Here is a 6,623-nt window from a genome sequence, read left to right as displayed (position 1 = left end):
GTCATTCAACACAGTACCAAGGATAAAACGTTGTCTAGAAAATAACTAGATATTATATAAAATAATTAATAAAAATAATAGATTAGTGTAATAATAATAAAATAATAGATTAGTCTTATAATTTAGTGTGAAGGTTGATTGGGGTTATAGTAAATTATTAAATACTGATTTAGAGGACATTTGTTATTTGTTTTAATCCATTGTTGAGAAAGAATCCATAGTCTTTCTTTTAAGCGGATATTATGTCTATAAGTCGTCTCACGTGACTTTAAATCATTCAATTATGAGTAAATGTTTGTGTCTCAAGCGTATTATACATCATTGTCATTGTTTTCCCTAATTTGTCGTTGCAGTAACAGAAATAGTGCACGTTGTTCTATATCTAAAATTTTAAACATTTCTTATACATAATTATGGCAAGGCAATTATAGGTGGGTGACGTGAAATCTTCCAGTTTAATATATTTCTGGTATACTTGTGTGGTAATGTAAAGCTTTTTTGTACTTTCATCTTGTTCAGGCTATAAAAGTTTAAGTATGTTTTTGTTCTACATCTTCGCGAAGGAAGATAATTTATTTCGTCGTCTTTCAAAGCACTGGTACTTTGATGTAGTTTCCTGATATACTATAACAATCTTTTTACCCATCTATGTTAAATATATACCTTTATTTGTAACGAGCAAGTATGACAGATTGTATGTCGTAGACAAAGAGATTAGATAGATACATATCATACTGTACATTGTGTACGTGATAAAGCCTTGTTTATTTTAGTTATTTTTAAAAAGTATACGTGACAAATAAAATATTTACACTTTTTGTTAAGCAAATTGGTATTTGTGAGGAAATTGTATTTGAATAAAAAAGTATATACAAATATATGATTTTATAGCCTAATCTTCTAAGCACCAAAGGGCGATGTACGATGATGAAAATGCGATGGTACGATGGTGGAAACACGATGGTACGAACGTGAAACAACAATTGTACGATGGTGAAACAAACGATAGTAAGATCGTGAAACAACGAAGGCACGATGATGAAAACGTGATGTTACGATGGTAAAAACACAATGGTACGATGGTAAAAATACGATGGTACGATTATGAAACTGAGATGACATGATGGTGGAAACGCGATATTATTTTCAACATCGTGTCATTGCATCATCGTGATTTCACCATCATTCGTACCATTGTTGTTTCCTATCATCATGGCGTCGTGATTCCATAATCGTACCATCGCGTTTTCACCACTGACCCATCTTGATCATGTTGTATAGCGGTTTATGGGGGGACAAAAAATATTACGTATTACGGAACACCGTAATCGGGCGATATTTGAACGATACAATATCATGACTTGTTTCACATATCGCCGGAATCTCGCGTCTCGCTTCGCATCTCGTACGTCGACGTTAGACAAAAAAGTCATTCGAGGCCATATACCGCTAAATTGTATTCCCTTTATATTCTACATAAAACTGACTTTTTCAAAGAGCTACAAAACATAACTAGACACTTTTAGAGAACAAATCCTTATATCGTTTTAAAGAGTAATGAAAAAACTGATATAAAATAATATGAAAAGTCGAGGTCATATATCTGCTTAGAAAATATTGTAGCGTCACATTTGTTACCGTAAAATCCCTTATATTGCTATGACGTAGAAGAACCACCAATATTAAAATTGAAATTCACTTTATCAAATATAACCTTTGCTCGCAGTTTTTTCTACCAAATTGTCAAAAACATATCCATGATGAAATTTAAACAGAAAACAGCTAACGTTTAAACGTATATTTTGTACATTTACATGCAGAGTAAATAAAATAGTGACCGATAACCTGTCCGCCATTACGCGACAAGGCCAGATGGCCGCGCTGGTTCATTAACCATAGTGAGGCCATTGAGTATCATTGAGTACCACTGAATATCCTATGTCCCCTTTTTGCCAACGTAGATACTGCCTTGTTGTTGCTTAGAATATTTCTTAAATCATTTATAAAACTTCAAGCATCGCAAAAGAAACGTGTCCTAATTAAATCGACTATTATTTCCTGAAACTTAAAGCAAAAAGATTCATTGGTTCTTAGTTGTAAGTTTGACTTCATCGTGGATGTAACCAACACGACCTTTTCTTGTATGGAAAAGCAAAAACAATAGATCCTCTCCGAGAAAGGTAGAATATTAAATCCTTGAAATTAAGTGACAAAAATGTCAAGTTGATACCGTACCCTCTGTACTTTTTAAAGAGCTAAATTATGATCATACATTATATGATTCAGTAGGACTTTTAGATATAGGGCAAAGATTTTCATGTGTGGTATGTCATGAAGAATGTTGTACCATCCGCAGGAAGCCGTTAAAAATGTCCTCCGTGTGTAATATATGTAACATTTATTACTGTTTAAGCATGAAACTGTATTTCTTTAAATTTGTTTTATGCATACTAGTACATGATAATAATAATAATGTTTCAGGATAAGTCTGTAAAATAAGCAAATAATTTCAATAAGAAAATAACAAGGATTTTTGCACTTAAAGTTTTTTCTCTTCATTTTTAAAGTTGTTAACGTTTAAGCACATTCGCACAACGTTTAAGCACATTCGCACAGTTAATTTTATTATATATTGTGAATCACTTTGTATTTATGATAAAATCTTGCATAAAAACTGCACACGCATTGACTCAGCGCGCAATGAAGAGTAAACTGCAAACATATCGGCCCCGGTAATTTAAAAACACAACAGTCAAATGACAACGTACTCAAAAATGAAAAAAAAAATAAGAAAACTAGTTTCTTTTGCCAAGCGTTTATACATTTTTCATTTTTTGCTTATTTTGCACAATTAAGATTATTTTGAAACAAAACGACTGAGTGAATCATTTGCAATTTTGCACAAACGCTATTGATCCGACCAAAAAAAAAATTGTCCTTTCAAGTCACATTTTTAAAAACAAATGCGTCGGATGGGAAAGATTGTTTGATAAACGCAGTTTTCTCAATGCACTGATTCAAAATATCACGCACAATGGATGAGAAAAAGTCTAAGGCCTCTAAAGACATGCTGAACAGATATTTAAGCCTGCATTAAATTTTGAAATTCATTTAATCGCATGTGTCTGCCGAAAACACAAACTTAATTTAAAAATGAAGATAATTTTTGTAAGTACGCTTATAGTCTGTAGATGTTTCATATCTGTTAAAGCAAACGATGTTTGCCTTAACGAGACATAATATAATTTAAACATGTTAGGGAGCCTTGTTAAAGATGTTGAGAAAAGGATACAATCTTTGAGAGAAAACTTCAAAGGTTTGATTTATAACTTATTATTAACAATTCTATTGAAAAAAATATTATATTAAAAAAAATGTTTTTATCTTTATTTTTATCTATAAGCATGGAACTGCATAATGATAAAACGAAATTTATTGTAAATTATTTATACTTTTCTGTATTCATTGATTTTATTTATAGAAGTGATAAAAACGAAATTTCCCCTGGCGTCATGTCCTGTAAGGTCATGTAGTGATGAATGGATTACCTACAACAATTCTTGCTACTATTTTGAGAATATCAAAACAGCAACATTTGAAGAAGCAAGGGCAAGTATCATAACTATAAACTGAAATGCTGTGGTTTAATTCAACCTATCTAATTTGATATTTTCATTTGTTTATTCGTTTAGCAAGTCTGCAAGCAAAAGTCTGCTAACCTTTTGTACGTTGACGACAATGCAGAAAACTCCTTCATCGTAAGAATGCTCGGTCGTTTTAAATGTGAGAAATATATTTTATTTAATTTAACATCAATAATCATAGCTTTTTAAATATTTGTCTTCTCATAGTTTCCAGTAAATACACGTTAACCGTTTTATTATAAATTGAAAGACGTAAACTTTCATGTTCAAGTATGTAATTGATTAAAAATCATGAATATTTGATCCATGTCATATTATTATATTCGAATAGATCAAAAGAAGACGTTTAGATAGAAAACATCACATGGTAAATTAAGCGGTTACAAATCTGCGAACATTAACTAAACTGTCATCAGATATTTAGATTTATAATAGGATTAATTAATCAATGAATTAATAGCAATTAATTAATGGTTTTCAGGATTCAACTGCAGACAGTTTATAGAATATATTAATATATTATTAAGTATAATTGTTCAATGGTAACAATTGCATGTATTATGAAATAGCCTTGTGGTTAAGGTGTCTGCCTTTAAACTTATGAATCATGGGTTCGAGTCCTACTGGGGTCACGACCATGATTTCTCATAATGACACCATTACTGGTTAGTTCCAGGAAGCGGACTCGAAATTAATTGATATAAATTACAATCGAGCTAAAATAAATATGTTTAAACTAATAAGCTAACAGTTTTTGGTTGAATGGATTAACCGACAAGAGTACAGAAGGGAATTGGAAATGGATAGACTCAAATGCTCCTGCAAGGTTTATCAAATGGGCACCCGGTGAGTGAAATTTACCGAGTAATTATTATTTTCTACAGTAAAATGTATGATTTGACTCGGATAAAAGGTTTCCATTTTTTTAATGCTGAATTACTCATACAACGATTGTTTTTATTTCTAAGACATTACTTGTTACGAAGCAATACAAAGTCTGATATAATTACAACGATTTTTTTTTAATACTTGACCCTATAGAGGAATAATTATCTAAACACATTTAGGTCAGCCACAGGGTCGCATCAAAGAAAATTGTGTTGTGTTTGTCGAACGTGACTCATGTCAGTGGCATGACGTAATCTGTGCAGACAAAAATTCATTCATTTGCAAAACGAGGTACTAAGAAAGTGAGTCTTAACACGCCAAATTAAAATAGAGTTTACATAACTGAATTATTGGAAACAGAAAAATAAATAATACACAAAAAATAACTTTATATAGAGATTGTTGTCTGAATACAGACTTGGGTTTTCTAGAATGTTTTCTGGAATGTACAAAAAATGAATCTTTCGTTATGTTTAAAATTTTTGAAAACCGCTTCTTGATTTGATAATTTGATATATATTTTTAAATAAATTATTAGATGGTAAAAAATATTTACATCTCAAAACATTTGATCCAAAGAAGGATATTGATTCCAATAAAATTAAAGAGAATAAACGTTTATAAAAATATATAAAAAATTAACTACTCATTTATAAAAAAAAATCATACTGTATTTATATACATGACCATAATGACCAGAATAATATGATTGTTTTTTTTTTTTTTTTGTTGCTGTTTTTTTTGTTTTTTTCTTTTTTTTTGTTGTTGTTTTTTTTGTTGTTTTTTTTTTCAGAAAAAATCTCTTTGAATGTTGAGTGACTCTACATGCATTGGCGCCGGCTATTTATAAATATTACATACTTTAAATAGCTACATATGTTGAACGTATATATATGTACATACGTGATAAAATTAGTTACTGAAGATACATTTTATATAATGTTAAGCAGCAATTGATATCAATATTAACTTTTTTTATACAAAGGACATTAAATGTACTTAATATTTTTTGTGGCAATCTTTTTCTTTCACAAATTTTGCTGGATAACGAATGCGAAATCTTCTTTATTTGACTAGATTTGACGAGTCTGATTTAAAAGATAATAATTCTATATAAAATTCATTAATTTTTGTTGAAACCCGAGCGTCCAATTTGTTACTGACTTCTAAAAATACAGTTAGTTCGTAAGACCACCAGCAATATGATTGGTATTTCACGTATTTGTACTGTTTCCTCTTCAGATTGTTGTTCACACAGTTTACCTTTCCTGTATGTGTCGTGTTCTTGAAAATTGTTTTAAGAAAGATTTGAATAAAAAAGTCTATATAAAATATTTTGATTTTATGAATAAAAAGTCTGTATTAAATATTTTGATTTTATTAAACCTCTGCAACAATATAAGTCTTTTCCTTCCCATCCCCGCTAAAATCAATAGGAATAATATTGGATTTGTAATCCAGAGGGCAATTGTTCGATCCTCGAGCAAGGCAAAATTTCTCCATCACCATTCATCTCAGACATTACGTCTAATAGACATTTGTTTTTTCATTGCTGATTCAAAAATAACAGGGGATTAGTAATCGGTCACTTGCGGAGAATTGAACATTGCTTAGAAGTTATCCAGGAAAACCGATTGTGTGCCGATTGTGTGAACCAACCATCGAAAAATGACCGAAATATGTTAAAACCGGCGTGAAAAAAGTCAAACACACGATCAAAGCTACGAAATATTTCTTCATATGAAAACGAACATTTTTCATTTCCGTTGGTTTAATATCAAATATAAATATTGTAGACTATATAAAGATATTTCTACATTGCTAGAAAACTATTCTGTGGCTCGTACAATGTATGTGGCTCTCTTTATGTTCTTGAACTCAAGCCACTATTCAGTCATCGTTATTGGTTCAAATCCACTAGGGTTTTTTTTGTCAAGCGTACGCAAGGATGATGGTTATACTCAGGTGCTCGGTCGTGCCTGAAATATTGCACGGAAATGCGCCTAAGGTATTCCTAAACAATAAAATCTATAAAATCGCCATTGTGAATTTAAATTAAACTACAAGATTGTAAATGTAACATACAAGGGT

Source organism: Ruditapes philippinarum, unplaced genomic scaffold, assembly GCF_026571515.1.
Source record: "Ruditapes philippinarum isolate M1 unplaced genomic scaffold, ASM2657151v2 ctg2963_1_1_1_1, whole genome shotgun sequence".
Classification (NCBI taxonomy): Eukaryota; Metazoa; Mollusca; class Bivalvia; order Venerida; family Veneridae; genus Ruditapes; species Ruditapes philippinarum.
Note: the sequence above shows the minus strand (reverse complement) of the source record.